General features: G+C 44.2%; 1 long non-coding RNA gene across 1 annotated transcript; it reads left to right on the top strand.

Moving 5' to 3' along the window:
* The first annotated feature begins 59 nt into the window (after positions 1-59).
* On the top strand, positions 60-13,625 carry LOC112988657 (uncharacterized). The gene is made up of 6 exons (XR_010389577.1): positions 60-2,790; positions 6,259-6,406; positions 7,369-7,526; positions 8,675-9,456; positions 10,419-10,518; positions 13,179-13,625. It is a non-coding gene; the product is annotated as an uncharacterized LOC112988657 (long non-coding RNA).

Raw genomic sequence — 13,625 nt, 5'->3', positions numbered from 1 at the left:
GGAGGACGAGGATGATACGTCCCGCCCGCCGGCGGGGAGCGCGCCGCGCGCCGCCGCCATTTTGTGCGGGCTGGGAGCGCGGCTGATGGCGGCGGCTGCTTGTCCTGCTGCCGCTTTCGCGGTCTTCTCGGTTGCCTGCGGGCCAGGGGAGGCCTCCCTCGTGGCTCCGGGACCGTTTGGGGTCCCCATCCGGGCCGTGCCCTGCTCGTCTGCTGGGTCCTCTGCTCCAGACCCCGTTCCCCCAGCTGCTCTCCTGAAAATTGCCTGACTCTGCGCTCGAATACTCCCTCAATGCCTCTCGACCCTGTCGTGACTGCCGTAGGTGACAGCCGATTCATAAAAACGGGCTGCTTCAAAATGTAAACAGTTCACAGTTAACACTGTTGAGAACTCCTGAATGCGGCCATCGCTATCGCCTGACTCCACAGTGAGCTTGCGTACTGCATGTGACAGCTTTGTTAGCTCCCTGTATCAGCCCAGAAATGCAGCTGTGGTAAAGCATGGGATTCTTTTGCTTGTGGCTAACAGCACGTGTACGTGCTGACCTGGGTGTGAGGGAGCATTGGATTTTGAAGTGGTAAGAGCAGCTCTGTGACTCTCCTGTGCATTGATTCACAGAAGTCTCCACATCAGCTCCACTCTGTGTATCAGTTGTTGTTACTGATCTTTTTTTTAACCTGTCTTGAGCTCATTAGGAAAGGAGAAAGATTGCAGAGCCATAGGGAAAGATTAATCTTTGCAACAGAATTAAAAGCAGGGCTTTTAACACATCTTAGGTTGTGTACAGAGCAGGCAACTGGTTCAAATTAAGGTTTGAGCTGCTGCTGGATTGACGTTTGGATTTGAAGCAGTGTAGATCAGTCTTTCCTGTTTTGTTGCCATCTCACCAAAACCTCTCAGCCAGGATCTTCCACGTAGGCAGCCTCCTTTTGCAGTTTGCATTCTAGAAAGGAGGTCTAAGAGCAAGGAGGTCCACTCTGAAGCTACGTTATTCTCTGCAGGTCATCTTGCTCCAAATAGCTGCTGGTGTCCCAAGCATTCAAATGCTTGTCATTTCAAGTAACTTGGAATTCTCTTGCCATATTCCTGATAAGTCCAGCCCTATGAGAAGTGAAAATTAAAATAAAACTTCCTTCCCAGGTAAAGGGATGGAGCCAAGATGAGTGAGCATGGAGAGGTAACAGGGAGTAAAGATATAGCAGAACTGGAGATAGGGGATAAAGGTTGATGGATGTGCAACAGAAAAGAGGACAGAGCAGCAGAGGTGTGATAATGAATATAGACTACTTAGCTATGGCCTGAAATATCCGTGCTGAGGCAGTACCTACAGACCTCCGCAATGTGTCCAAAATTCAGATAGCTTTATTTCAGGTGACATAGCTGGAACCAAGAAATAAAATTAAATCTCTCTTGAATACCTGTGTTAGGTCTTCCTTGCATGAAATACAGGAAGATTCTTCGGCAGTGTGAAACAAAGCTGTGATCCAGAGTCCAGATCCGCTATTGTCCTCCAGCTTTCTGCTTGCTCATACTTCCATATTCTTGTGTAAGCAAGCAGTGCTAACAGCAATCTTAGGATGGGGATGACCTCCATGTTGCTAGGTGAGGCAGGCTCAGGAGCACTGAGGAATGTGAAGGAGACTGCAAACTGCTGGTCAAGGTCACACAAAAGTATTGGGATCCCAGCACATGTCTCTTAGGAAAGGCACCTCTCTTCTCTACCAGAAACAAGCACCACGTGAGAACCATTGGCTATTGTATAGTATGAGTCATATGAACACAGACAGGTACCATATGGTCTAATCAAAGACTGATTTGTTTGTAGCGTTGCTGATAACCAGGTCAAAATAATGTTACTGCAAGAAATGGACTTGACTTTCCAAAGAGAGATGGATATTTTCAAGACTCATTTAGGAAGCAGGCTCTATGAACATGGAGAGACTGAAGCACATTTCATTAACAATTTACATCAAAGGATTGAGCAGAAGGATATACAAAGTTGTGTTCAAATTTTGTTCTTCACAGTGAAGGAAGAAGCATCTAGAATGGAAGAGTATACCATGCAAATGATCAAGTGTTACGTCAGCAATCAAAAATTTGAAAAACTGGTATTTTTCTGGTTCACATGGAAGGGTACATCCATTTGTCTATTAGCACCATTAATTTGTATAAGAGACCTATAGTTTTGACTGATGATTATGATACATCACACAGTTACTTTATCAGAATTATCACATGAAAGACTCAGAGGCAGAAAGGCCAGTATCCAGTAAGCATCTTGAGCCAAAATGACTGAAACAGCCAAGTGGCAAGAATGGCAGTTATACTTACTTCAAGCAAGAGTGGGTGTGAGAATACAAACTGAAGGAGGCTAAAATCCTGTGTGAGGAACAGAGGCACCTGAACAAAACCAAGACAACTGATTGTGTGTCTTGAGATACCCTGAGAACATTGAAAAGAAGCAAAGTGTAACCAACTGCTGGTAACAAATGCCTGCAAACACAAGATTTACATGAGCAGCTGAGCTGGCTGGAGCAAAAAACAGGTGGAATGAGAACAAGGATGCAATCCGAAGGTCTCTGAGGTTCAGCAGCTGTTCTCAGTTTTGGGGCGTATTTAATGGACGAGCTTTTAAATTACATTAAGTACCAAATTAGAGGGTTTGAGCCAGCTGTGCTCTTGTGGATCGTTAGACCCCTCATAGCCCAGGACAAAGCATGTGAGAGACAGCAGTAAAACATTTTCAGGAAGGAGTATCCAGCCACAGAACTGCCTTCCAAAGAAGATCAGGTCAGGCTTAAGTCTTACTACCCTTAGAAAATGAAACTGTAATCCAAAAAGTGTTTTGGGATAAAATGGAAACATAGTACAAAAAGACCCTCTCTTGCGTAAAGGAGTTCAACTTGGCAATCCTGATCCTTATTCAGATTTCCCAGCTTGTTTATTGACTGGACAAATTCATTTGCAGTTTTGGTTGATTATCCCTTCTGAGCCCAGTAGTTAAATGAAATTTGGGGCATTTTTCAGTAGAATAAAAAAATTCTGATAGCGGTGGATTTTTTAGATGTGATTCTGTATATTATTTCTAGCCCCAAGTTTGCTCCCTGACCAGACTACTGTCCTAGCATGCTGCTGAAGACAGAACCAAAGCCCTGTTTCCTGGTGGCCCTTTTTGGCATGACTGCGGTTAATTTGGCTTGCACTGTAGACCACTGAACAAATGTAGATTATAAATTATGGTATAAAAGGAGAGCTACAAATAACGTATAAAATGCATCCCCAGAGACACATATCAGTGTTGCACACCTACACTGAGGCAGTGGAGAGTGCTCTGTTTAAGGACTGAGAGGCACTATGATGTTGCTTGGAGAACACAGAGTAACACAGTGGGTTAATCTGTGCTGCTTCCAGATGCTGAGGAATATCTCTGTGGGAGTGTCAAACCAAACTTCCCACCTCTCAGTTTGCCTTTTATGAAAGAGACAGGAAAGACATGGAACAGGGATTGGAAAATAAATTTCCTTCATTAATCTGTAATTACTAAGATAAGATAAGGTATATCTCAGTAAGGTAGTTTTTCAGACTCAGCCCTTCAAGCCTATGCACATAATTTCTGGGAATGGATATATTTTCCTAAACAATAGGGCAAAGATAGTTCTGCCCAGCACCAGATCCGTTTGATAATGTTGTTCCTGATCTTAGTCATCATAGTCCCTAGCCACACAAAAAGCCTGAAAACTCATATGCAGTCCTGTTTATCCCATAGGATTGGGAACATGATAAGGTTAAATGCAACGTAAATGTTATTGTCTAATCTCTTGCAGTTCCCATTTAGATTTCTAGGCACATGGCCATCAGGCTTTATTGTTTAACTTAGGAGATAGTCTCCTAAGCCTTGCGATCATATTCCTGACAGAAGTGCACAGGAATCCATACACTAGGATATTGATCTGGGATTTACTCCAGGCCCATCTGCCACTCAGAGTTTGCTCTTCTTCATCCCTAGGATCTAAGTCCTGTTACTTTCTGTTTGTCCAGAAGAGAGGACATCTTCTACCCCACTTTCCCAGCAGTAGTGGCCCCATAAAATGTGCAGGTTCCTTAGTTGTATCTTTCCCAACTGGAACATAACAGTTGCCTGAAGAACCGTCAAGAGCAGTTACATCTCACTCAGCCATGGTTAATTTTTGAAAAAGCCTGCTCTGCTCCCAGATCTTCAGGTATCCATCCTGATACCAGATTGAATGAATGTCTGTAACATTGAGATGAAAAGTAGCATATTTCCCTTCTAGTTTCCATAAGGAAGCCAGTTTCCCACCATATGTCTGGATTGAAACTTGGGACAAAGATAAAGAAAGCTCCAGATCTTGTTCTCCAAACCCAGTGAAATATCTTCTGTCCTAGTGCTTGATCTGAATAATTACATGCTTCTGAATTAGGGACTATCATTTTGGGTTTTTCTAGTGCCTAGAGTGTGAGCCGATGCTGAGTGTTCTTAGGTACTAAACAGGTATAATGATAACCAGTGATTGTGAATTCTACTTCCTCTCCTTCTTCTCCACTGTTAATTAAAATCACTAGAAATACTTTGTTTTAAGCAAGTTCTGTCCCCTAACACTCCCTGCTTCGCGCTGGAAGAGAGCTGGTTGTAAAGGTCCTTGCAAAAGTGGGAAAGAACAAATTTTTCCAAATACTTCCTTTAGGATGTTTGATAGAAAAGCCTGCATTTCTTATCAGGGTTGCTACATAGATATAGAAACTTTGCATATGAGCAAACAGCAGCACCAAGGCATTGCTCTGTAGGCAGCGTTCCTTTCCTTCCCTTTCTTGGGCATAAGGACACATCATTAAGCTGCCCCTGCTCCTGAGCTTGGCAGTGCTCTTGCAGTGCCTAGTCAGGTGAGTTTTAGGGGAGCACATTGCTTCAGGTGGAAGAGCTCAGCTTCCTTGTGGCAACAGGGAGGGGGATTCTCTGTGGCGATTCACAGTACTTGGTCTTCTCCTTTCTAATACCAAGGAAAGGGTCTAGCAGTTCAGATGCTGGATTAATACTTGGCAGGTCAGGTTTGCAGTCCCTGGTTCTCCCACAAACACAGAGGCACAAATATTTTATTCTTAAATACCTGTCTTAAATACCTAGAGTGCATTTCTCTACATTATTTATAACAGAAGCCTTGTCTGATTAGCTCATGTAGGTACATAATACACCTTTTTATAGTTAGGTGAAATTGGCCCTTGATGTGAACATGGACAAGACACTGACCTAGCTCTCACTGTGGAGCAGGGGGGTTAGGAGAATCCTCCTGGCCTGTCCCATCCTTCACAGTGGGAGGGGCTCTGCACAGCACAAAGTCTTTTAATGTGCATGTGGCCAACGTGCAACATGCTGGGTGTGTTAGATACTCAATAGTCACATTTTGAGATATAATTTCAAAATGATGTAAGGGATTATATATTTGAAATCCACCAACTTCCAAGCAGAATTTGAGCACTTAAATCCCCATATCTGATAAGGTTTATGATAAAAGACCTTACAGCAATATCAGCATGGGACACGCATGGAACTACTTAAACCCAAGGCTAACCTCTTATTCATTTGCTATTAATTTGTCTCTTGTCGGTTAGGATCCGACTGAGGAGAGCAAAGACCCTGACGTGCAGACTTAAGGAACTAGGTTTGCTGGAGGACTTCCACCCAAAATTGCCTTCAAATGTGGACTCCAAGTACTTCTTAAGCCTTACCAACAGGATTACCACTGACCTCCTCCCCCCTGCCCCCCAGAAAACTACATGGATGTAAGTGTGGCAGGAGGGTACTTTTGAAGTACACAGCCATGCTTGTTTCAGGGAACAATTAGGAGTCCTAGCAGCAGTCCCTAAAAACAAGGAAATTATGCTTTAATTATTTTTCTCCTTAAATGAAAACTTCTACTCCTGGTTTTTATCCTGAATTTTATCTGCTGGACAACTGACTCTGGCCTCTCTGTGAAACAGTACAGTTCTCTCCATTCTTCAGTCTGGCACATCTTTTGTTTACATCTCTCTCCTGCTGCTCTGCAGAGGCTGCAACCTACTCCTCCCAAAAATGTTTCTACTTGCTGCTGCCTGTCTTGTCCCCATGTGCAGAACCCAAACCCCAGATGTGCATCTGATGAAATGTTATGGGAGAAGCTCTCCCACAAAAGGCTTTACATTTTCCTGAGGGCATTGCCTCCACATGGCTGCTCCCTTTGAAACCTTCCTGTTTCCCACTGACAGATTGAGTTTATTGGCTCCATCTCCATTGGATCCCCACCCCAAGAGTTCCTTGTGCTCTTTGACACCGGCTCCTCCATCCTGTGGGTGCCCTCAGTGAACTGCTCTGGTGAGGCCTGCGATAAGCGATGACAGTCTTCACACACCAGTGGTGAGTGGATTTCCACCAGCTGTGCCTGGAGCTGTTTCTTAATAATACTATGTCACCAAGCTTCCTGGACGTCTAGGAGGGGAGTTCATGGTGTTCACATAAGCCTGGTAGCAGAGGCTCTTGGACAGAGATGCTCTCAGGTGAAATGACAGTACTGTGATTTTCACTGACAGGGATTGTCCTCAGCTGAGATTACGCTTCCTCTGAGGTGAGATCTGACTCGTCTCTCCTCTGTGCTGTGTCCATTGCTAAGAGCAGATAAAGGATCAAGCACAGAAACTTCCAGTTTGTGAAACACAATTGTTGGTAGTGCTTTACCAGGCATTGTAGAAAGCATCTAAGGACAGCAAGGATGAAAGTTACAGGAGATGCTTCCCTTCTCAGAGATCAGCCACCCTGAGATAACCTTGTGACCTGCCTAGATGGCAATGTGGTGAGGAGGAGACAGGATGTCAGACCATTAGAGTACATGGTCCATTTGGTAACTTGGAGCTATGGCCACATCCTAAGCTAAAGGACAGGTAGAAACAGCCTGAGGCATGGTTTTGCCCAAATGCTGCTAGATTACCAGTTTTGTATGGCAACCACATACAGCAGTGGGTCCTGGAGGTCTAGAATGGAAATGGCATCTCAAATCCATGTTGTAGAGGGAGTAGAAGAGCTCTTTCCCTCTGGCACAAGTGTGCATTGCCCAGAGGGAAGGAATACAGCCCATCTTAGATTCAAATCAGCTTTTGGAGGTACCTAGCTCCCTGTCTATGTTTATGACCTAGAGAGCTCAAAGAATTCTCCTAAATTAGTTACCTTTGGTTCATCTCATTTACAGAAGCATTTAGAGACGCTGTGTATTCACATGTGATTGCTGCCAGTCTTGGGCAGTACCAAAGCATAAAATGTTCCATAAATGCACAAGTCCTGCCAGCTGCAGCAATGTCTAAGCCTTGACCTTTGTCTCTCTGGAGGGTCCAGGTTGTGACCATCCGACTCTTCTGCAATTGCAGTCAACCACAACCACTTCAATCCCCAGCAGTCTTCCACCTACCGAGCCATCAACCAGCCTGTCTCTCTCTACTGTGGCACTGGCAGCATGACTGGAGTCTTGGCCAATGAAATGGTACATGTGAGTCACATGAGAAGGTCCTGGTACCTGGAGTGGAAAAGGGAAGGTATGAGGGGGTGTAAAGACAGGTCAGAGCTGGGAAAAGGTTTTCCATTAGTAGAGAAATCAACAAAGTCTGATTCTTCTCCAGAGTTGTGTGCTACATTTCCAACTGCAGTAACCACAGCTTTTTCCTATATCCCCACCTGACAATACCCTCTGCCCCTTCCTGGGTTCTCAGTGCTCCTGGGCTCTCACACATCTCATATGCCTTTTTTGTCCTGTCAGCTAGACAAGAAACACCACATGCTATGGCTAGTGGGAGTAGCACAGATACTATGCAGCCTGCAAGCTGCTTTTAAACAGAATGAATCAAGTTCAAGTTGTCCCCAAATTAGTCAGTGGAAACATTAATAAAATGTTCCCTCTACTACCAATGTTAGGTGAGAGTAAATGAACTGGACCCTCTCTGGCAAGGGTGCCTTCTGAAGCTGTCTGGTGCTTTTTTTAGTGTCGCATATGAGCCATTTAAACCTGAGTAGCCCAGCCTCATTCTGAGTCCAGGAAAGGTTTCTATACGCAGGGAGTCGAATCAAGCATTATTCAACAGACATTAAAACAACAGACATTAAAACCTTACATTTTCTGGATCTTTAGGGATTTTGTTGAACATTAACCATAACCCAGCCACAATTGCATCAGTGATAGGCTAACCTGAACCAGAAGTGTCCCAATTCATTTGTTCAGTTAGTCTTAATCTGCTTTTGGAGAACATGCAGATTCTCTGTGTTGTTTGGTGCCCTCTGCTGCCAAGCAGAGCTAAAACAGATAGTTACCAACCTTCACCACCCAGCCTGAGTTATTCAGCCCTCCCAGCCACCTGTGCTCAAGTGTACCCCCGTGCCAAGCAGGTGCCCTAGCCACTTGCTGTAGGCCCTTATCCCCTGCCCTCTCCTCAGCATCATTCTTTGCAAAGGTGGGATGTAGCTGGGCTTTGTATTTTGTGCTCTTCACAGCTCAGTTTTGAGCTGTCTCAGGGTTCTCATGTGAGGAACAGAGAGGGTTGCACGTTTCTGAAATACTCGAGAGGATTCCCCACTCCCTTTGGTAGGAAAGGGCAGATTTTTCCAGAATGCAGCATGTCTCATTCCCTCCATTTCTCTAACAAGGTCGGAAGCATCCAGATCAGCAACCAGACCATTGGCCTGAGAGTGAGCCTGGTTCCTTTTCTACTGTGTGCCTTTTGACGGTATCCTGGGCCTGGCCTTCCCCAGCATCGCTGCGTCTACAGCCATCCCTGTCTTTGACAACATGATGAATCATGGTTTGATATCTCAGGCCCTCTTCTCGTTTTACCTCAGCTCATAATTTGAGGCTGGAAGATCCCCTTGTCCTGTAACTCAATACATACCTGTATACCATGTCTCTCAGCAGTTGTTCACAGAGAGGTCTCCGTCAGAATTCCCAAACTCCAGGCAACCCTTGGGTGAAAAATGGGAGATGTTTAAGCCTAGTCACAAACCACACATTTTTGGGAACATCATGACCAATGGCATAAGAATCACACTTGGAAAATTTGCATGAGGAGAATGAGGTTTATAGAGTTTAAGTATCATGGAAAATGTAAACTGATTTCAACTTACAGCAGCACTGAGTCCCACCATCCTGTTCTTCTTGAAATAGATGACAACAGTCTTAGGATCACTGTGAAAAAACATACTTCTGAGCTACCCCAGAATTCCCCACCTGCAGTCTTTTTGCAATGTTTTATGCAATTGTTATAAACTCTTTAACCAACCACTAAACATCTCTCTGCTGTCCTCTCTCTCTTCTCTAGTGAGCACAAGACGAGTTTTGTGACATTTGGAGGCACTGACGATTCCTGCTTCTCTGGAAGACTCAACTGGATCCCTCTGTCTGCCGAAACTTACTGGCAAATATCTAGGGACAAGTAAGTTCTGCTCTCCCCTGTACAACATGAAGCTTTTGGCGCAGAGGGGCAGAAGCAAGATATCTGGAGCAAAAAAAAGGAAATTCAGCTTAGAAAATGCACAATATAGAGACAGGAGAGGAGCCATGCAAACATCTTGCACAAAAAGTAGGCAGAAGGCTCACTAGCTGAGATACTGAGTCAGCAGTTCACAACTTTTCCACAAGAGGAGCTTGCCGTGATGCTCTCACCTCCACAGAGCACCACACTTGTACAAATATCTGCACCAGCTGGAAGTTAACACCACATACTGATATATTTACAGTGGGTTTGAGGAGCAATAGGCAGCCAGGTGAAATTTCCCCGTCAATAAGACATCAATAAAACACTCACTGGGATTTAGGTAGTAAGTGAGATCAGATGAGACCAAAGTGTTCTGGGACTTCATTTTCTAGCATCACTGTGAATGGCCAGGTCATTGCTTGCTCTAAGGGGCTGCCAAGCTGTGATTGACACTGGTACCTCTCTGCTAGCTGGGCCCCTCCATTCCATTGCTGTCACCCATCACAGCATTGGTGCCAGCTAGGACTCCAGTGGTGAGGTGAGAGCGGAAGGGAGGGGTGGATAGAGGCTGAGTTGTGCACTGCACAGATCTGACTGGGACGAGAGCAGATTCCCAAGTCACTGGTTCTGTGAGTACATAACCACAGATTGCAGTTGTCCTGAGTACTGAGGTCAACAGGATAATTCCCCAGTTCCCCTCATGTTTCAAGTCTCCAATCACCCCTAGGTGTCTGAGCCAAAAAAGCTGCTTTCAGATCTGAAGCTGCCACATTCAGTTCTTGAAAACATCTCACTGTGTAAAAGTTATTGGCCACCCCATGTAATACATGCAGCTTGCCTCTGTTCACGTGATACTCTCTGGAAAGACTGTCTGAGGTGTGCCTAATTTTTCCCCTTGGTTATTCCATTTTCCCCTTCAGTAAGTGGTCAGCTGCAGTGCCAAGAACTGCTTGCCTGACATTGTCTTTGTCATCAGCGGTATCAAGTTCCCTTGTGCCTGCCAAGGCTTACATCCATCAGGTGAGTGCCTGCCCAGAAAGTGACCTTGGGGGCTGTTTTGGAGGACTAGCACCAGAGGCCACCACACTATTTGCACTACTTCCCTCTCCCATCTCATGGTGCAAAGCTGGAAGGGCATAAGTGATAGAAGGTCAAACTGTTCTTGCCTCCAAACTCAAGGGACCTAAGGATCTCGCCAGAGGACTCCAAAAGCAATAACCAAGACTGAGGGGAGCCTAAGTGAAAAGGACTGGGAAAATGGAGGCAGCCACTGAGGTGTCTGCCTCAGGCTGTCACCAGGACAGGGAAATCCAGCTGCCTTACCAGGAGGTTAGGTTAAGCTATCTCATTGTAATGTATATGTACTGGGGGATAAAAGCCAAAAGTGAGTTCTTCAGAGGAAAAGAACCCTTAACTCTGGAGAGGACAGCACTAGCCTTGCAGCTGAGGAAAGGCAAAGAGTAAGTTCATATGTTTCTGCAGCCAGACAACGGTAAAATCCTTCCCATAGGAATTTGCCCACAGGATTGAAGGGCTATGCCACTTGAGTACTCCAACTTCTTTGTCTAGCCAACGCACAGTATCCTGAGCAGGTGGCTAGCTGACTTGCTATTAAAACTTCACTGTAGTCAGCACATGTGTTTCAAGGTATCTCATCTAAGCCCTGGTCCATCTTCATGCTTCTTATAGATGGGTATTAAAGATTTTAACGCACATTAAAAGTAATCTTGCAGTGCATCCAGAACTCCATAGCTCAGATAGATCGTTGGAATTTAATTTCAATATTCACACTAAGAATTTGCAGATGCATCAAGGCTATTGCAAGAGTGGTTTTGAAGGCACCATCATCCCTGCCCAGTCTGGAGAACTCTGGAACCTCGGTGAAGTCTTCCTCCACCAATACTACAGTGTTTTTGATAGAGCCAACAACCAAGTGGGCCTGGCCCCTATGGCACGAACACAGTGATAGCCCAGTGGGATTGGTGTGGTGTGCCATCCCTGCTTCTCTGGAGCCCCTGTTGCACTTAAATCTGATATAGTCACTCCATGGGGACATAGGCTTATTCCTGACTGCATTCACACAATCTTGGACTTGGAACAAAGGTTCCTTTATTATTTCTAGAACTAGTAGTACAATCAAACTCTCCCTTCTTCCCCTCCAGTGACTGCCACAGAAGCTGTTCTTACTGCAGCTCCTCAACTGGAAGCCACATTTCTTACTAAACCTGTCCCTGCAGTCTGGCACCCTTGTGCTAGGGGAGGTTGCTCCCATAGCAAATCCTGGCTTGCTTGGATATTTCTTGCCGGGGCATGTTGTTTCTCTTCTGTGTGTGTCAAAGGAAGAACTAGTGAGTTAGTCTCTAGGTTTCGTCTCAGAGAACACATCTTCATACTGCTATTTGAAAGTCATTTTGCACCTTGAAGGTGATTCTTTTTAGTCTTCCCACATTCCTGCTGTCCTTAGCTTTCTTAATGCTGCTTGACATTTGTTCCGAGATTTTTCTCACACTGAATTCGACAGCTCCTTCATTCTTTGTGCAATGAAATGCCAAAAATCAATGACTTTCTGAACACAGAAATTCTTTCATTGGCTCCTGGTGCTGGTATCTATTGAAAAAGAATGAGCTTATTCCAAAACTTCCCGTATTTTGACAAGTGATTTTTTCCTGTAAAAAAGGGAAATTCTGATTCTCAGTGATTATGACTTTGCATGTGTAATTCTTTTTCAGCAACAATTTTATGCAATAATGGGTCTGCAATATGAATAAAAGAAAGATTTCAAAATTGCTACAGTGAAGGACAAGGCTGAATTTGGGATAAAATCTGAGTGTTCAGAAGAGTGTATTTCACCCAGAGGCCCATACATCAGCATATAAACACAGGACATAACTACAAAAGGAATAGGCTTTCAGCTGTTGTTGCAACAGACTTTTAGTGACCAGCACCTGTGCAATGCAGAGTGCTCAGCCTTTGAAAAGTTGTTTAGGGAAGAGGCTCTGACTCCTGCAATGAGGAAAGTTCTCCGACACCCAGCAAACATTGCTACCTACAGGCCAGGAAAAAACACGCATACAATTCAAAGTATTAGGTTTATTTGTTGCTGTATATGTGGAGCTTTAGTTGCCAGAAACAATTCTGATCCCTGTGAAGGGGGCTGAGTTACCAAATGTATTCATTTCACTGAAATACAAATCTGGAACTTGAGGCTTTCTCAATTTGTTGAAAGTGATCGTCCAACACTTTTACTGTTTGCCCAGAAACAAGGCTGTCTTATAAGAAAGTATTGATCTAGTCTCCTGAATTCTGTTCTCAGATGAATGCTTTCCTGAGCAATTTTATTTCTGAATGTGCTGATTGTTTTTCAAAAAAAAAACAAACCCCAAAACAAAACTTTGAAGAGCTATTTACTTAAAGTAACTTAAAACTGAATTCCATTTTAAAGGAGCTGAAAAAGGTAACTTTTAATGTTCATGAGAAAACAAGGGGAGTGAAAAAAACTTTATATCCCTTCATGCAAAATGCAGAATACAAAGATTGCAAAAAGCAGAGGACAGAAGTGCAAATCACTCCTTAGTCTTGAAATTTATCTTTATAGGAAATTAATCTAAAAATCTTTCCATTCTCTGGTGACACATGTGAATATTGCTTGAACACCATGTTTAATGACTGTTTTCCAACAGTGGCCCATTTTCAGAAGACACAATGCAAGACTGGCTTCCCACCAAAAGCAGAGGAGACCAGATGAAACTGCAATGTGACAGCGAGTTCAAGCTTTAATCAGTGAAGCACAATTCATTAATTTTTGGCTGAGAAAGAGGAATTTAGCACTTGAAATACAAGGTGAACTTCAGTGCAGAAAGAAACATTTGGGGGTAGCTCACCAATACATCATATGACCCAGAGCAGATATGTTCTGCAAAACAAACATCTGGGCAAATATCTCTCCCACAAATAGACAAAATTCCTTTTCTCAGTAGCAGTGTTTGAGTTAATATAATATTGAGTCCCATCCTGAGAGAGATATGGAGACACTGTCTGAAGTATCTTACAGAAATGTGGTAGAGCAGCAGGCAGAACTTCCAGGAGTCTGTGTCATAAAAATAAAGCATGAACTAGGACAGACTGCA

The sequence above is a fragment of the Dromaius novaehollandiae genome, chromosome 5 (assembly GCF_036370855.1).
Source record: "Dromaius novaehollandiae isolate bDroNov1 chromosome 5, bDroNov1.hap1, whole genome shotgun sequence".
Classification (NCBI taxonomy): Eukaryota; Metazoa; Chordata; class Aves; order Casuariiformes; family Dromaiidae; genus Dromaius; species Dromaius novaehollandiae.
Note: the sequence above shows the minus strand (reverse complement) of the source record. Positions and strands in the feature narration are given on the sequence as shown.